General features: G+C 34.8%; 1 protein-coding gene across 1 annotated transcript in view; it reads right to left on the bottom strand.

Annotated features, from left to right (window-relative positions):
* LOC115453712 overlaps positions 1 to 12,267 on the bottom strand; it is a 157,924-nt gene extending 145,657 nt beyond the window's left edge. Inside the window, exon 1 of the mRNA XM_037443093.1 lies at positions 12,044 to 12,267. The gene's annotated coding sequence lies outside the window, so the exon portion shown is untranslated. The remainder of the gene's footprint in view (positions 1 to 12,043) is intronic.
* Between the last annotated feature and the right edge of the window lie 8,388 nt (positions 12,268 to 20,655).

Raw genomic sequence — 20,655 nt, 5'->3', positions numbered from 1 at the left:
TTTTAAAATGTATTTATGTGCACATTGTGCCACGACTCACGTTACATTTGAAATTCGCCATTTAATATTTGGGACAAAATATGTGTGTACGCAGCTGTAAAACATTAAAACCAGCCAATGTCGCAAACGGCCGTAAATCAATTAGGCGGACGGCCCGGTGTCATTCAGTGTTCGGGCACATGACGCCATGTCGGCTCGCCCTTACGTCACGCAGGCTTGGCTCGAGCGGTGCGCGTGCGCACTTCATATTCCATAGCCCACAGCACATACCTTTATAAGTGTTGTGTTAAAAGTATTTTAATTTGTTTATTTTGTAGATTAAAATAAATTTAGGGCATAGACTTTTTATTATGAAGTGTGTATTGGAATTAAGAGAACTATCTGGGTACTTGATACCTGTTAATATTATGTATTTTTTTATTTAAATATTGTAAAATATAATACGAGAATAAATAATTTTAAAATAAACATAACATTTTAAATAAATAATTTTAACTGTATCTTTTAATTCTAAGAATATAAAATACATAACAAATTTAATTATCAAAACAGAGCTTTCGTTTTTAGTATCATTCCTGGAATCAAATATAAGGGGACATAATCAAGATTTCTTTCGAAATTTACAGAAAAATAAAACTTTGATATCAATTTAATTTAGATAAATCGATAAGTCGTTTCCATAGTGAATGATCATAAACACCTGGTGTCGTCGTCTTAGTCCTTTTGAAATAAGCTGATTAAAGTAATTACCTGCAACAAATAAATCAAAAATTAATTCATGTAACAAGTAACACATGAAAATCAAAGTGTTAAACCATTCAATGATTTTGAATATGATAGTGCTATAATAATAATTAATAATACAATGCTGGACACGGCACGCATTGTGAGATTTCTTACTTTGAATCTAACCACCGATGCCGTGGGTCTTGAGCATCACAATCGGGAGTGATGCATTTTTTTAAATTCAAATTAAATAGAAAAAATAATAATAACTTATATAAGTGCGATATCATAACACACTGTTCATTGCTAAGCAGGGACCTTCTTCACCACTGAGAGGGTTTAGGATAAGTCCACCACGCTGGCCTAGTGCGGATTGGCAGGCTTTACATAACTTCGAATTTTTGGAGAACTCACAGGTCTCGAACAATAATTGATAAACATAGTGGTCATGTTATGCGCAGAGACGAAAAACACATCGTCAAAAACAGCGATGAGCCTTCCAGAAAACAAAAGAGGGCGAGAACGGCCTTCCTCTAACTAGTGGTATAAATTTATATGACGAAAATTTAAAAACGAAATAAAATGCCCGAACCGACAACCCAAGACAGAACAGCAGACATATTAGGAGAGCCACCCCATGTAAATTGGGAATGAGCGAAGAAGAAGAGTGCTACGTAGGCAAAAGAAGATCAGGCTAGAGTGCCGTAATAGCAATCGTTAATGAATACCACGTGCCTCGAAAAACTCTAGACAAAAAACCGAGGTATCAATGTCCCGTTATACAGCGGTAATTACAGGCGCCAACAACAACTGTCAACACATCTTCGGATAATGGGCCACTTTGTTCCACACGAATTTTGGCAACTAGCGTGTTTGGGCCTACGCAGACGACGAATTTTGTACGGACTCTCGGGTTCGATTCTCGGGTAAAGTGATTTGGGATTTTCTTTATCGGCTGGAGTCTTGAATTTACGACCAATATGGCCGTCCTGAGTCACATGATGGGAATACATGAGGAGTGTTGGGACCTTAGTTGCGCCTCTGCCTACCTCTTCGGTAATAAAAGGATATAAATACTTTGTTTAGTAAAACAAATAATGCATCAACAACACATTTGTGAGGATAAATAACAGACCGTTATAGTATGCTTGAACAGAAGTTATCATTACTTAATTATAACAGTTATTTGTTTAAAAGAAAATTACATATGAACGACAAATTATGCAACATTAGGTCATACTGATTACCTACAGCACATGCAATTTATTTATATAATTTTATTTTGTTATAACGAATTTTATCTTCTTACATGTGACCAGAAGTAGATAAGGATTACCCCAGTTTGTAATTACAATTTACATCTCAGTGGTCTTGTTAGCTACAGTCTATTTCTATACTGCATTGTCTATTTATGCCGCTAAGCTACATCCAATATCTCCATCTTGAAGGATATTGTTGCCATTGGGTTATGCCATGTTACTTAACAATCTAATACTAGAATGACGAGCGCAGTGCAGTTTACACCATATTTTTTTATTGCTGTTTTGACATGCAAGTACTTGCAGCACTATTTGCGCAAAACTTTCCTGATGATAAACTAGCGCCAATATTTTAATAGTTTACACATATAGTTTGCCGTAAGAACTACAAGCTACAAGATTTGCAGTCAGCTTGCCATAATTGTTTATCTACACAAAAATCGCCTGCGGAATTCTACTTCTATTATTTTCGAGCTAATTTAACCTCACCTTTTATGCTACTGCTTATAAGCATTTGTGGCACTAACCATAACAGGACCCTTCTCCTCATTCAGTTGTGTAAACAAAAATGTGTACTTATTGAATTCTTAAGCTATTAAGTACCCTAAGACCCTTTAAGACGTTGAAATGTAAATAAATTAGCATAGGTTAATAACCTGGCTATATTATAGTCGTTAATATTTGGATCAGTGAAGGCCTTCAGAATGATTAAGGGACCCGCGCACGAGCAGTTAGATGCTCCGATGTTGAATAGGTGCATCGATAAAATAATTGCAATGTATTGAAAGCTCCACAGGGAAATTGACGCGTGTGCGTAATGTAAATGTAATTACTGATGTAATGTCAATACTAAACAATACTTTGTAATTCAAAGCGTTGGATGGTGTTTCTACTGTTTATGGGCGGTCGTATCGTTTACCATCAGGCGAACAGCAAGTTCGTCTCGTCATTCAATCAATAAAAAAAATGCGTACGTAAAACAAAATGTCTTCCCATTCTTTGAGGCATGTAGGTGTGCTCATGTAAACTATATCTGCCTCCTTGTATTAAACAAGTAAATCTTTGATTAATTGTGTCTCTTGCATTTGGTAAAGTTTTCAATGTTTAGAAAGCAAAGTTGTAGTTTAACATTACGGCAGGTCTTATTCCTTGGATGGTAGAAAGATGGAGAGATGGAAATCGTGTTAAAAAAAGCGACTATTTAACTGTCCATGCGCGGCTACTCTGAGCCTAACATAATTCAAACATCGCCACTCCCTTGGACATCATTTAAGCCACACACCACAAAAACGTGGACAATTTTCTTGGAATCTTTTCGCATCAACGTAGTATCTACTTTGCGAGATAAATTAAGTTTATTGCTAACATGTCTATAAAACTTTGGTGGTTCCTTGGCACATCGTTTTAAGCTAGCTCACAAGTGGTCGCGATTTTAATCTCCACACCCAAATGACTAAAGTTTATATAAAGTAAATGACGAAATGAGCTTGTCACCCACCACAGTACAACTGCATATTACATTTGTGTGAACCGGTATTAATTTCGTGGTTGGCTCATCGGAGTGCAGGAAGCTTGAAAATCTATCGTACACCGAAGACTCATCAAGGGTGTTACAAAAACTATGTGGTCAATTATACCTCCAGCCTATTTCGCTTCAACCTGGGAAGGCCTTTTTTTTAAATCCAACTACTGTTGCCTGTAAATCAAACCTAGGATATCATATAAAATTTACGCCTTGATGACAGGGGAGATGGTTCTTTGTTCCATCATTTAATGAACGTAATCCTGCTGTAGGTTCGCTGAGACAAGTTGTGACATCACCAGTACAATGGCATGATGGTAATGAATTTGAAGCATAACCGTAACAGCTGACAGCTCGATGAGATTGCACCGATGTCAACAACCTTATGCTATACACAAATCTCAAACTATGATGGAAATATAGGTGCGTGGGTACAACGATTTTGAATTGTGAATACATTTTAGGTGTAACTGATCAAACTGAAAATTGTAAATGAAAAACCCGAACTTTTGACATGCAGCTGAACCTAGTGTTCCTGGTATACTTTAGTCAGCTCACTGATACAAATGTCTCCGAAGTGAAGGTACAATTCCCGTGAATTGGATGTTATAGATTTTTTTTATTGATTATGTGTCTTGGTGCAGGGGGTGGGCATCCATAAATTAGGTCACAAGAATTTTATAATTTTCTGACATACCTGCCAGCCCTTGGTGTGACATCACACGTTTTCTAATGTTACACCCTGAATTAAATTAATGAAAACAATAGGAATTTTAAATAAATTATTATTATAAAAATCATATTTCAACCTTTCCTATGTTAACTGTAAACAAAGAAATTTAAAAATCATCACATGTTTGCCAACATCATCAACGAAAGACAGGTAAAATGTCATTGCCTGATTTGCCTGATCCCCAAACATTTCTCATGCATCGCGTTTCTCCAATCGTACACGCAGATAATTACAAAAGTGGGTAGTCGTAGAAAGTGAAATGCAATTTAACAACGAACAGCCAATTAACGAGCAATCTTGATTAAACAGGGTCACTGTTCAAGATACTATTGTTTGCCCACTTTTTAGATTTGTTGTTAAGAAAATATAGGTCGATATTGATATGGCCCTTGAATTTATTGAGTGTTCAAATGAGGTAAGTAAGCCGGAATGATGATACAAATTATGGAAAGAACAGGTTAATGTTAAAGCTAATGGTAGATATATTGCTGAAGTTTTTGTAGATTGAAGTTAAATACACAACATTAAAATAATCCGTTATCATATTCATTCTGGGAATCTAAAAACAGATAAAAAATTTAACAATCTGCTCCCATTTGGGACGCAACAGTGCTCATTATCAATTGATTTACGAGTCTGTACATTGTATCAAATTGACTCGTAAGTACTGCCGAAGTGTGTAATTGGGCCATTTCTCCGATGCCGACAACACTCATATCCAATATCGGTAATGATAATGTACACGACCTACCTAATGCCCTTTGCAAGAGCAGCTGCGTCGTTATGTAGATGTGGCTGTTTTCGATCAAAGATTTTTTTGCCGATCTGCACTAGGCCTATATGGTAGAATAAGGTCTTATATAAAACTCATGGCTAGAAACCATTTCTCAGTTTTTCTCAGCAAGGAATATGAAAACATTGTTAACGTTTGAAAATTAATTACTGTCATTATGGGGTAATTGAATGACTAAGTCATTGATGTAATTTTTTCATTATTTAATATTCTAAATAGCATTTCTATTAATTCATTTTGAAAGAATAAAAGCGATCACAATCAGAATAATAAAGATTATCATATGGTTAATTAGTATCATATCAGCACCGGATACCGAACGCCAACGCGTTTATAATAAGCTACTGATTGATTTCACAGAAGAAATTAACAAATCAGCCGCCTGACGCGTACCAGATACAGTTTAATGTATATTATTAGTGTAGAAATAAATGAGCCCAATAATTGACGATTATATTAAGACGTCCCTAAAAGCTGACGCAAAATAATTAATCACTAAAATTACAGTAAAAGTACTACGTTAAAAGGTTAATAACAATGATTATACCTTTGATAATTGTGGTTAAATTGTGCTAGTCGTCACTCAAGAAGTTCATAGCAAAGCGGATAATATATTGATCATAAAGATATCGTAGTTTGACATCATAATGTATTAGAAGTAATTAGAGACAAACAACACTTTCCATATTACATTTATACAGAATCCAATACTCTTAAAATAATTCCGAAAGAAAACATACGATTCATGTTATATAACACCAATGAATGCATCAACATACAGTAATCAAAACAAGTTCATTTAAATTAAATCGTTTCATTAAATCCCTGCACGTCAGTTCACAATGCTCTAATTTAGAATCCATTGTCAAGGCACGCCGTGATACCGTTATAACTAAAGATAAATGTACGTCATTGCGTTACTAAGTTGCGTGCGAAATTATCCATTTGGCACTTTCGATAGTAAACAGGTTGAGATGCGCCTATTTACGCCAATTGGACACCCAGAGCCTGCAATGCTTCATGCTTTTCAACTTTTTCCAGTCTAATGTTTGAGGAAAAGATGTCATTCAACTTCATAATTTAGCGTTCGATGAGCAAGATGGGTTGGTTGATTTCCGTATGCTCTTTGACAAATAATCTGCCGTCGTAATCGAGAGGGCAGTAAGTCAAATGTGGCCAAATTTTTTATTACTGATTTGGAATGTACGTTAAACGAACTTTCTTATATCCAGGTTTTATACATCTATGTAAATTATTAATACATTTTCTTGTTTGATAAACAGAAGTAAGAACGATAAGATATTCTAGTTAACCATGTAATAGAGCAGAACCCCCTTTTCTGACTTACTGTCCTCTATTATCACGGCATAAATGATAAGTGCAGTTTAAAGGAAATATAGTGTTCTTTGACAGTCTCCAATATTATCCCGACCTTTCTTTTTGGATACACTGGCATATTCTGGAATGTCTCCCATGGAATCTAGCCGTTGCGCGGCGTTTTCATGTGCAGCAGTTAGTATCCTAGTCACCTCACGAAACTAGCCACTAGCAACTGGATGATGCTGAAGATTGTTTTAGAAATTCTCAGGATCATGATCGAAAACTAGTGCAAATATAAATCTAGTTAATTCGCTATCATTTATAACTAGGAAGATTTGTTTCGTACTAGAATGTTTTGATCAGGAGCCAAATCACAGTGTCATACAAACGCATAAAATAATAAAAGAAGTAAAGCTAAAGAATCTTTAATTGAATAAATGTTAGTAAATCATGTTATCGTTATTAAGCAATTGGGAACTTTTGCAACTGTTGTATGATCCGATGTCACAGCATGATGCAATGAATTCTTGCTTCATTGCCAACCTTAAGATTTATGAGCTGGCTGTCAAATTTTAAGATAACACCGCCTAACGTTTGTTTTTAATATTCCGCGAAATGAGTCCGCTGCGACGTACGGCCAGAAATAATAGACCTGTTGTACCGTATGTCTGAATAAAAATAAATATTACGATAGTGTATCGATGAGGGTAATAAATCATTGCGAAATGTTTTATTTGTATCAAGGGCGTATTGGAATTTGGAACTCGTGGAGTTTGCGTTTGGACTTTGATGTTGGAATTTCGAGTCCCTTCTAAGTAGCTTGTTTGAGAATCTGTTCTGTTATTGTTAGCTGGCGTTTTTTAAAGCCTATTGCCAATCCTATTGCTGGAGTAATTAATATTTTGTAGTCTAATAAATTTACGTTAAATATAATGTGAGAAAATCGACAGCTGGAGACGGGAATATTCTAAGGTTATTAAAACAGAAGGGTGAATTATAAATGCAAATGACTTTTATTTTATTAAACGGACAACGTTCCGCCTTATACTAATGCGCACAATTGAATGTTCCCTGAAGTAAATGCCTCGATATTTATATCCGTTCGTTTAACAGTTGGATGTCATGTCACGAACAATCAACGGCGGACCATAGGCAATGTTCATACTCTTGGCTGGCCAATTGAAGGTTGCGGTATATAACTTTCGTGGCATGGCATTGCTTGGCATGTTGTGTTGTTGTATATGTGCAGTTACATAATACAATATGTTAAGCCGCCGATATTACGCTTTAGTACTATTTGTTTATAGTAGTTATAGCTCATCGATTTAACCTGAAATTTGTATCCCGCAAGTTAAATTACTACTAGTGAATACCTCCATTTTGTCTCCTACATTGTTATAGATTGAAGGGGAATTAATATTACCAACTTTATTTATTTAATTAATTTCGTTGCGGCTAAAGATTAGTGTTCACAATAAAACTATTTTTCGGATTTCATCGCGGTTTTTATATTATGATTTTCTTCCGACATTTCAAAGACTGCAGCCTTCATTTTTTTATTGCTTTGAATGATGAGATGTGCTTGCCGTTCGCCTGATGGTTACCAATACCCATAAACAGTAGAAACACCATCCAACAACTTGAATTACAAAGTATTGTTTGGTATTCCACAGCGCTCGCCATCCTAAGACATGAGATGTTAAGTCTTATTATATCGTTAGTTGACTAAACAATAAACTCACATCAGCACGATCACTCATTCCGCGAACCTTGTGGCATTCAAATAAAAGCTAAGCAACGCGAAATGGAACAAAATAAACGAACACAGTTCTGCGAATTTTGGAAACGGTGTTGCCAAGTAGAAATCTGGTATTCGACACCCATTTATGGGTTTGTTTTGAGAATTATTAATGATACCACTGAGGCTCTATCATTGGGCCAACTTTATTGTGGTACTATTTTTACACGAACCCAGCAGAGTGACCCCTTTGCACTTTGAAGAGTGTCGACTAATGAGAGATGATTACACGTCGCCGGTCGATAAAATATTGCCGGTCTGTTTAAAACCATATATACACAAGCTGACCCCGGAACATGACATATTTTCGTTTCTTTTTAGGCCACAACGGAAAGACCCAGGACGTGGGCCAATATAGCGGATCAACAATCCTACCACCAGATTAGGAGCATGGTAGTGCCTTAAAGTAAATGGAGGTAAAGTGACGGCTTGTTATTGCATTTCGTTCCTTCCTAAGACCTATTTGTTTCCCTTAAGGCGATACCTCAAGGTCCATTTTCATACATTTTGTTTCACCTTTAATCTGGGTAACTAAACAAGTATTGGCAAGTAAAGAATTTAAATTCACGTCTAGTTAGTGATTAGTTCTCGCAGTTGAAGAAAAACGTAAAAATAATTAATAATCATGGATATTTCGGCCTTTAAAATTTAATATGACGAAATTTTAAAGGCAGAAATATCCATGATTATTAATTATTTTTACGTTTTTCTTCAACTGCGAGAACTAATCACTAACTAGACGTGAATTTAAATTCTTTACTTGCCAATACTTGTTTAGTTACCCAGATTAAAGGTGAAACAAAATGTATGAAAATGGACCTTGAGGTATCGCCTTAAGACCGGCAGTATATATATAATACTTTTGGAGTTATAGGAATTACCAGCATAGCTTTAGTATAAATATGTCATACCTCTCAAACAGTCGCTATGTTCGTATCAGGGAAACACTAACACAACCCGTCAATAAAACGGCTATAAAAATGTAGATAATTATCTTATTTGGCCAAGAATATATTCAAGGTAACCATATCTTTACGTGCTGTTTTCAACTTTGAAAATATTATAAAATAAAGTCTAGTTGTGGATGAGACTTTGTGCTTAAATTTTATTCGAAATTAAATAAAATGCTTCTGATAGTGTCTTTTTCTAATCAGTAATTCACTGATATGAAGCCACCGGTACCTATCGATCACTCACACCTTTTATCCAAGAAGGGGTAAGTAGAGACGTACTAGTGCACTCAATTTCTGCCGTGTGTATTCCGTTCTATGATATGAGAGATCGCGACCGTATCACAATATCAGGGACAAATTCCAGATTCCGGTCTGAAAACCAAAAATCATTGTTTCCTACCAAGAATTCGAACCTGAGATCTTAGAGCGGTACCCTTAATGGGCACGCAATACAACTACTCCACCGAATCCAACATTTCTCTTTCCCCGACCTGGAGCTCGAACCCGAGACCTCAGTACTGCAGTCGTACCATAAAACAACTTCGTCATAAAGGATGATCTAGTTTAAATATAATTTGCGAATACATTAATTTAATCAGATGTATATCGCAAATAATTTGGCGCCTGAGCAGCGAGCAATCTTCCGTAACGATCTGCAATACAAAAGTTTAGATAGACAGTAGTTCTTTATATTTATCAATTAAATTAAAATAATCTAATTCAATTATATTTCTGTAAAATTTAAACATACTAATATTATTACCCCACTACGGCAAAGCAAGAAGGTTAGTGATTTTGACACCCTAAGTATGTATTTATTGTGAAATGGTTATAGGTTATATATTTTTATCATGATTTGTTTGAGATCTTGAACAGATGCGGTATAGAAACTAAGGAATTAACACACAAGTATTTTTTTTATAATATAACGCCTATCTGCTTTGATAACGTTATAATTAACGTGATAAGTTCAACATTTTTTTTTATATTGGATATTTATAACCTTCGGTTTTATTTTTCCAAAATACGTGGTCTCTTTCTATTTATTGTTTATTCGTTTCGACGCAATATTTTTTTTCGAAAGGTGAAATACACTTTTCTCTAAAATTTCAATTTTGAAGATCACGTTATTGAAGCAGAATAGGGGATATACCTGCGAAACGTTACTAGTTACTTTTTACTAATATGCGAAAGATTTTGTGAACATTTTTCGACTTTTTTTTCGTGAAAATATTTATTGTTTCGTTTGTTTCGTGGTAAGCGATGACTTATAGCAGTAACAATGGTATCTAGAACTTTTATTTACAAAACTATGCGACACTGTTCGTCACCTTGAGACATCTCTCTCATTATAACATATAACACTTCACGTAAGATATTTTTGCATAATACGACTTCATTATTATACAAAATATCATTTATTAATTAAAAATAATAATACTGTTTCAGTGCTGAGCACAGATCTCGTTCTACTTAGGGGGTTTTGGGTGTTGTCTTCCACGCTGGCCTAATGCGAGTTGGCAGACTTCACATACTTTCGTAATTATTACGGAAAACTTCTCAGGTATGCCAGGTTCTTCACGATGTTTTCGTTCATCGTTAAAATAAGCGATAATAAAGAATACGCACACAACTTTTTAGAAAATTTGAGGTACTTAGAAGTCAGAGAGGTTTGGAACTTGCGGACATTCGTCTCGGCAGTCCGTTCCACTCACAACTAGGCTGTCGTCGCTCATTAATGCGTAAATAATAACATTCATATTTTCTGTCAAGTGTTCACGTAATGATGCAAGATCCAATAAATAAAATGTATGCCTATTATAATTCCGAAGAAACACAATAATACAAAATCGAAAGTTTATGAACAAGTTTATGTTTGTTATAAATAAACGCAGAAATCGCTGAACGAATTCAGATGAAAATTTGCTAACAAATAAAGTACATTTGGGATTAATATATTGGCTCAATTTTATCCCCGAAACGTGCAGAGTAGTATTTTTATACCCATGTCTTTGGACAAAACCGTAACGATCACCTAGTTACGTTTACAATTCATTTTGCACGGTTTAGTTTACGTATTCAACATTGCCTTTCAACAGGTGTGGATTGTAAAGAAGCAGATTTGCTCGCTCTATATGATTTATATATAATAAAACAACCTCTGTTATCACTACATTTTCATATATTATAATGGTCAAGGCCACGACATTTAAACACTATTGTAAATTACGTCCATAATGCATTAAAACTTGTATTTTGCATAAATATAACCTTGGCATTTTTATTTATTTATGCTATTCCCAAAGATATAGATAACAATAAATGGCACGAATATAATTATGAAATTGATTAAAAAAGTGTGATCTCAAATTGCGTATAGAAACGTGCATTCGATTTTAAAATATACTTTCATTCAAGGCTGAATGTAAATAAAACGTTAGCATGCGGAAAATTAAAAAGAAGTGGTCTGCTTATACTCAAAAATGTCAAACAACTGCAAGGTTGAACATTAAAATATAACGTGTTAAGATAAAAACCACTTGAAATCAGTGGGAATGCATCGAGATAGACGAGTGCGTAGGATGCAAAAATCTAAAGTTGTTTAAAACTTGAGCCTGCTCTATATCTGTCTACTGTTCTACGAGAAGTTTTATGGTTAGTGTCATTATCATCACATATTTTTCATTTAAAATTCTTAATAAATATTTGAGTTACATTTATGTTATACATTTAAGAGGCTATATTTTCACCTACATATAAAATCTTTTTGTTGACACGCGTTATTATCTGGTACTTAGTATCTACATTAAGATTGTCTTATCGTGAACAAATGCTGAAAGGATTTAATTCATATCATGATAGTTTACGTATTTCCTACAACTACATTTTACAAGCTAATAAAAAGTTTAATTTAAATATCGATAATATAACATGCGTACCTTTAAAACGTGGAAGGCCGGCAAAACACGACACAAGCACGTATCACTAAAAATTCACGTAAAATTTGCGTCAAAATAAATATTTTTCGTTAAAGAAGCGTGTTTAATTGATGATTATTTTATCGGAGTAATAAATGCGGAGAGCGGCGTGCGTGCTCCCCCCACGAGTGCCGGCAACTGACTGGTGAGTGCGGAGTGGCGATGCCGGCCGGCAGTTACGGGTTACTCATAGTTCTGAAGCCGCTTTTCACAACAGTTGAGGAAACTGACGTATGCCTTCAGAGGGTCAATTGGATCCATTGCTACTTGCGAAAAACGGAACGTTACAAGACGCCCTTGATTAGAAGCGATATATGATTATTTTAAAATCACACTAATGTACATAAATATAAGAGATCATATAAAAAATCTCATAGCCTATTTAGTGAATAGTCTTTTATTTTCATTCGCCATTTTTTTATACGAGTTTCTCAAAGCTTTGCGATAAAGCGTTAAGAATGAAGAACAATAAATTAAATCGTGTTATTTGTTTAACGAATTTATCATTTATTTTTATATAATTGTAACTTTAAGCTTCTTAGACGGATCCATTATTGCTTAAATATGTTAGTTACCTCGTTAATATATACACAATGACGAGGAGATTCTCACCAGCGTCGACAACAGATAATCGAACGTGAATTATTGCTAGCAACAATTGCTAACGATTATTGCTACCAATGACTGCTTCGTCTGAAACATTTAAGTTTTATATTAGTTCACCATTTATTCCGAATAAAAAAAAATACTTGACGCGCTCTTTCAACACTTTTTTTTATATCTACAATATTTGTTTGTAGGGGGATATTTGTATTTTCAGCCTAAAATAGTAAATCAAGAGTAACTGTAGAGGTGTATATTATGAAACAGAGTAGGTAGAGACCAACCTCTTTAAGACATTGTGTGGGTGAAAATTGCTTTTAATGAGCAGTTTATTATGTAATTGGAAAACGAGGAGGTCATTCGCCTGATGGTGAGCGCCATAAACAGTGAATGACTTCACTTTAATATGGGAATGGATGAATTTGCAATGCACTCTACATATGTTTGCCTCGGTTCCGCTCTGAGGTCTCAGTTTCGATTCCTGAGTCGGGCGAAATGATATTGCGTGTTTAGTATTAGCTCGGAATCTGAAATTTCTGTCCGAAGTGGTGATAGGCTCGCTCCCTATCACATCATGGGATGGAAATGATGGTAGCTACTGTGATGAACTTTTGGAAATTTGTAGCCTCAAAAATTATATATGATAAACCGATACAGAAATACCCGACCTGGTAATCGAACCCAGGATCCAAGAAGCGATAATCGTTGTACTGTAATGATTTCTTCGGATTCCCGAATGTTCGACATTGAAGTAAAATTATTTTTATATATCGCGACTTTTATTTTTATTATACTGCCGAGTCCCGAAGTTTCAAAGGCTTTGCAGCATTCATAGTCACGGGCGAAACAAGTAATTTTATTACAATATCATATGCTAATTAATAAAATACCACATTATTAAATTGCAAGTCATCTCAAATTCAAGATCACTATGAAAGTGAACTATTTGAAAAGGGCTTCTTGTACTTCTTATCTGGTATCTGTTACTTCAAATAATGCAATAAATTAACGTGATAACGTTCAGATACGTGACGACATCGGACCCTGTCGAAGGTCGCGTCGCACTTGGCACTACTGAACAGTTCGAGGTATTTAAAACCTTACGTCTATAAATATAATGATATCTTGGATTCCATTAGCGTTTGAAGGATTTCTGCAAGACTAGAAAAAACCTTATGGTATTTAATGAATAAGGATCTATTTTTATTAAATTTATTTTATTGTTTTAAAGCGTGAGCCAGCAAACTACAAGTGGTACATCTGATATGATCTCTAAAAAACAACCAGAATATCACAGGTTGCGTTGCCCGCCTTTAAGGAGATATAGGCATTAGGGAAGGGATGGGATGTTTGGACTTCTGGAATTGCAGACAATAGACGAAATGCCAAACCGAGCTGTTTCTTCTTGTTTCTTTCTTGCGCTATGGTGGTAGAGGAAAGGACCGATTGTTTGCTGTAGACTAATATTAACTGTGAAGCCTCTATTACAAATTATAAAATTGGTGTATTGTACACCGCCATCTTTATATTTGTTTCTCTCCATCCTAAGATTGTCTGGAAGAAATCCCTTTTATTAACAATATCGTCCATTGTAGAATCATGTCTTATATTTGTTTTTTATGTTTTTTCTGTATGTGTTATTAGTTACGCAATAAAGAGCTCTATTATTATTATTATGAACCACAAAATAGTCTAGCCATCAAAGTATATCAAATTGTGACATTTTGGGTAATGGTCCACGTTCCTCTCTTCTCTTATCTCGAAATATAGCCTCATTATTGAATAGAATTATTCGGAAACCTTGACTTCCTTTAGTTTATGCCGCCTTTTGCGCGAAACTAGAGAGGCAACTTTAGTTGAGATTTATTGTCAGCTAATACAAGATTAGCGCCGTTAGGTTTAAGACATCGTAAATATGTCAAGTGACGTATCTGAAAGATGCTTTAGTGCTGTGCTATATCCGAATAGCCGGCAAAATCGGTTAACCGGCTTTTTAAATATGTTTAGGTCTCGAAAAAACATGATTTTTCTAGAGCTCTTTTTAATGATATATTCAAGGCTTTGGTTTTTAAACTTTTTATGAGTAATCGAAAATATTTGAGTTCTAGATGATAACTTTAAAATAAAGGCATGGTATTGATTGGCTCGCTAGTTTTTCACACTTGTTTCAATAAACGCCGTCACAAAATATATTTGCTGTCTGGCACTGAAATAATTAAATAATATTTGGGTAATTAAATTGAATTTAAAGCGAATTAGTGGTAATACCTTATAATAAAAATGTTAGAATACCGGATGACTGGTAAAAACATAACCGCGAATCGAAAAGCCGGCACATTGTTTCCTCACTAATGAGTTTAGTAATTCGCCTAAAATCCTAGTATACATTGGCTGTTGTCACAATTTCCTGGAAATATTACATGTCCTACTTAATATTCACGCATGCGCACACATTACCTACTCGGAAAACACTAGACTTTAATAAACAACCTATTGTCTAGTATTCAAATAAAGCCTAACAAAAACCGACTTTGCTAAAACAATTTTTGTTTGCACTTTAATTTACTTAGTGGAGCGTTGAGTTATGAATACTAATGAACATCTAAACAGATATTCTTATGCTAGATTTACAATAATGAGAATTATAATACATCATTTTGACATTGCGTTGGTAAATGAAACCACATATTCGTCTGTACCTCTGCTTACATTATGCCAAAAATAACCAATGTTTAGATTTCTGAAATATTGATCATTTTGTATGTTGGTGCGAGTATGGTGTGTATGAGTGTATTTCTGATTGAAAGTATGATGCTTTGACAAATTATCTTCGCGTAGTATAATAATGGCCTTAAGACGTGGATAATTAAAATTACTTTTTATAAATATTATATGGTTAGAGCTTATGGTAAAGTGATGTTTCAAGTTATTAAGTACATGGTACTTTATTCCTTAGGGTGATGAACACAAGTCATGACTAATAATTATTAGGAATTAAAATAAAACTACTTTACGGATTATATCACGGCTTTTTTTTTAACTATGATTACCTAAATAATTCATAAATGTATCTAAACGTATTGGTGTATTATTGTAACTTGGTTTACGAAGACCACTACCTCAAGTCTCCCGTGACTGTGAATAATGCAGTCTTCGAAACATCGGGAAAAAATTATATTATAAAAAAACCGCCGCGATAAAATTCCTAAAATTGCTTCAATGGCTTACATTCGCCTAAACATAAATCATAATTACTAGGAACTTTGCTACAACACCCTCAACAAATATTTGCAAGATATTTAAGAGCAGGATTGAATCTGCGTCCTCTCAATTCTAAGCTATCGCCATGATGAGAAATAAAAATCAAATATTTATATAAGTCCATCAAATATCTCAGAGGGCCGGAGTAAGTACGCCACTTGACCCTTTCAAACCCTCTGTCCAAATTCTATCTCCTTTACGTAACACATTCCTTTCAACTTATATAATATGAAAGGTATAGTTTGGTATGCAAATTTAAATAACAAAAGTTTCTATGTCTGGAGGCGTAAGCAGAGATGTACGTAGTGCAATCAAGTTTCGAACGATTGATAGGAAATGCGAAGATGCGTACTGCTTCGATTTTCTACATAGTATTACGTCTTTAGAGCTATTCTTGTTTTAATAAAAAAAAAATCCAATATATTTTTATCTCAATGGTTGAATAGATTCTTGTATTCTAAGTAGTTGTGTTCTTTAGAGAAGTTTAGATATCTGAAATATAGAGTTGAGACTGTATTTTCTTGCCTCTTCTCTAGTGGAAACTGCTTTTAGAACTTGTGGTAGAGTAAATATTTGAATCTACATAATATTTAATATTTTACAGATTCAAATAAATTATTATTATATACTGCTTTCACGAGGTAAATTGTCTTCAAGGTCAACTTCGTAGAGTTTAGGGATTTTGCTTGTAATATCTTTTTCTGAAGTTACAATAATAGTTGTTTATCCAAAATCTACGGATGCAAAAAACAGACGTTTATTTAGTAAAAATACAGACTATTAGAAATTAAAAATTACAACACACTGCAAGAGCCGTAGCAACAGAGCATTAAATATTTAAAATAATAGTCATAACTAGAACGTGAACTAAAAATAAAAGATATTTTTCATTTATAACAAACAAACGAATGAAAAAAGAAATGGGACACAAAAATAATCAAAACCAAAGAAATTGTTCATAGACAATAACGCTCTACATTTCGCGAACACCATACGGACACAAATTCCAGGCTGATAAATAAATATGTGTCAAAACAATGACTCTGTGTATTTTTGAACCGGTTTGTCTTTGTCATTACCGTATCGTCTATTTCTGGCACCAAGCGGCAACATGAAAGGCTTGTCTTATCAATAAGAAGAGCAAATGAATAAATTGGAATTAAAATTCAACTATTTTTCGGATTTTATCGCGCTTTTAATATTTCAGTTTTCTCCCGACGTTTCGAAGACTTTGCAGCGTTCGTGGTCACGGGGGGGACTGAGGTGTTGTTCATCCGCAAAGTCAAAGTTACAATATTTACCTACATTTTACAAATATACAACTTTTTAAAATTTTAGCTGTTGGTGATCCGATCTACGCAGAATGAGCTCACAGTGTCTTGGAATTTGTACCTAGTATTGCAATAGACTCTCCTTCTATCATGAGATAAAAAAAATCATGGTGAAAATTAGGTGCACTATCTGCGCCTCTGCCTACCCTTTTGGGGATAAAAGCTTGAGTATTTGCCATTCAAATTTCAGATATAACCGTTGCCGTTTTTAAAACAAGGTGACGTCTATATGGATGCAACCCAACACCCGATTTATGAAAATAAACCTTTTATAAACGCTTTGAACTCGCCGCGCGGGTGTCGGATGGTGGCCATTGCGGGCGCTGCCACGTTGCACAATATGTCTCGCATTTCACCCAACAATAAACATCGCGAGCTATGCATTATGAATAAGCGTATTGATCATAATAAATACTTTATTTTGATCAATACGGTATTTGACTTATTTTTATTTATAACTTTTATAAAACTTGTACGTCGCATAAATTCTAAAACGGAAGAAATAATTGAAATCTGGTGGAAAATCCACAAGTTATAAGCCATTGAAATTAGGTAGTAGGGGTGAGTATCAAAAACAAAAGAGGGACGCAATGCTTGCATATGACGTCAGCTGGCATTACGATGCGTGTGACAGAAAGAGATGGTGCGATATTTCCACTCTACGCCCACTCTTGCACGTAGTAATATTTGAAATTTGAGTAACTGCCTCATTTCTTATCGAATTTTAATCCTGTGCTCACAGAAGGATTTCGTTTTTGTACTAATTGCTGTTACGTATTAAAAAGTGCACAAAACGAAACATAGTCAAATACCCTATTATATTCGTAGTTATTTTTACTCTCGAGGTACATTACTCTCGAATGCTATAGGGTTTTTTTGATCCCGGATTTTTTTATCACACAGGTGGAGCCGCAGGCAAAAGCTAGTATATATTAGGCGGATAAAAATCTTTACCATCAAATCGCTGCAACATCGACCGCTTACTAATAAAAATATTTACAAGATCTCCAATAACACGAGTGATTTAACGATTGAGACGCGACAGTGACGATACAGTTTACAATTCATAACAAATGTTTATTGTTGCCGTCACTCGGCGGCGTGTTCAAACGTGGCCGATGCAGGGGCGTAAAACTACGGAATTTTATCTCTTTCGTAAAATGCAGTGGTAATCTTATACTCGAACATAAAGGTCTAGGTTCATGAGCGCTAGTAGGATGGGGAAGGTGCAAGTAGGTGCACGTGCACCCCCTGTCCAGAAATTAATCACAAAAAATATTAGTCACTGAATAAATTTGCAACAATGGGAATTATCGACCACAGACAATATTTTATTTTAAAGCATTTTCATAAACTCGATTTTAATTTGAAAAAAAGTGTCTGTATGTATTGAGTATTCTGTCTATTTTATTTGGCTTTATAGATAATTCTAGATACCTTTCCTCTATTTAACCCATTTGACATTGGAATGTTAGCCGGCTAACATGACAGCTACATGACATAACCCGGGTCACGGGAATATAACCTTATTATTTATTACATAATAGCTGTATAATAAATTAGCCGGCTAACATTCCAATGGCAAATGGGTTAATTAAAGGATAATACAGTACCGACAATATAACTAAATGTTAGTAGGAACTACACCTTTTTCTGTAGATAGCTCTATCTCCATCAGTTTTCTGTAGACAAAACTGACTACAGAATGTCTGTTTACCTCAATTACAATAGCCTTGTGTAACCTTCCAACTCTTTTCCTGTTTCCTTACATTCGATCTCCATCGGCACATCGTTAAAACAATATCAATCAATAACAATAGGTAGTTAATGATCCGTGTCATGGAGTGTCTTATTCGTTCCGGTTGTTGGACATTGGTATAAATTCACGCCTTCATTACCAAAGAGGTGGCATTATAGGTCTCATTATGATATCAGTTCTAAGGAGTGATAGCAATAAGACATGATCTTATTGGATACAATTCTAATTAAGGGGAACTGAGATGTCTTTTTTGTAAACTTGCATTGAATGTTCAGCCACGCCGAATACCGAATATTTTGCAGCGTTTTTCTGGCCGAATATGTGGCAAAATTATTCGGCTTCAGTGGCGGTAGAAAGTGACGAAAACTTTTGTCAACGTTTTTGTTCCTTGTACATTTGATCAAACTAAGTAAAACCCTGGCTGAAAATGCACAAAAAAAATGGGCACCTTAATGTACCAGTTTTACATTGTAATTACGATAATTCAAGTACATAGACTTTTTTACTAATCTTTGTAATCCGAAAATTGATTATAATTGACTAAAGATTAAAAAATAAATACATTATTATAAAATAAATCAATCGCGTTTAATAAATCGCGAAAACTCGAGAACGGCTGAACGGATTTATCTTATCTTGGTCTTGAATTATTCGTGGAGGTCTAGGGAAGGTTTAAAAGGTGAGAAAAATTCGAATAATTGCCGGGAAAATCCTCAAAACAGCAAATTTCTATTTCCCATACAAACGTTTTCTAACTAATACGTAGAGTCAATTTGAGCTTTATTGCTATTGTATAAAGTTCACTGTTGTCTAAGCAATGTAAGTGTGTTCCTAACATCAAAGCAGTGTGCGTTGGAGCACAGAATATAATAATGTAATGTCGCGTTCTGAAACTCAACAAAAGTGATATCGCGGACCCGACTAAATTGAACAGTCACAAAATTTAATATATCATTAGTTATTTGGTTGGCTTCACGATATTATTTCTTTTGTTTTACTTTAAAAATGCATGTTTACGTTATGGACAATTTTTGAGCTACTTTTGCATATCTATACTTATAATAAATCTGTAGAAAGGTCAATTCTGTACATGAAATATATTTCCAAAATAACTGGGGGTGATTAGGGATCGATACTGATGCCAAAAATGCAATTAGAAAAATTTTTGTCTGTCTGTCTGTATAACCGTTATAGAAACAAAAACTACTCGACGGATTTTAACTTAACTTGGTACAATTATTTTTCATACTCCTGAGCTGGTTATAGTATACTTTTCATCACGCTACAATTAATAGGAGCATAGCAGTGATGGAAAATGTAGGGAAAACGGGAGAAGTTACTCCATTTTTTAAGCTTCCGTCATTTCGTGTGCAACCTTAATGGTTAAAAGTTCCTTCGATTTCACCAGGATCCCATCATCAGACCCTGACCGGACAATCGGACCACCTGCATACCACCATAAATTAAAAAAACATCCCGACAAATTGAGCACCTTCTCCATTTTTGAAACCCGAAATCCACGCGGGCGAAGCTGCGGGCGGAAGCTAGTATCTGAATAAAACACCTTAAGTATTGGGTATTCAGCCGAATCAGGTAGCCAAATATTCGTTAGAGTTTTG

This window comes from Manduca sexta, chromosome 26 (assembly GCF_014839805.1).
Source record: "Manduca sexta isolate Smith_Timp_Sample1 chromosome 26, JHU_Msex_v1.0, whole genome shotgun sequence".
Taxonomy (NCBI): Eukaryota; Metazoa; Arthropoda; class Insecta; order Lepidoptera; family Sphingidae; genus Manduca; species Manduca sexta.
The sequence above is the reverse complement of the archived record's forward strand: the minus strand, read 5'-3'. Positions and strand labels throughout refer to the sequence as shown.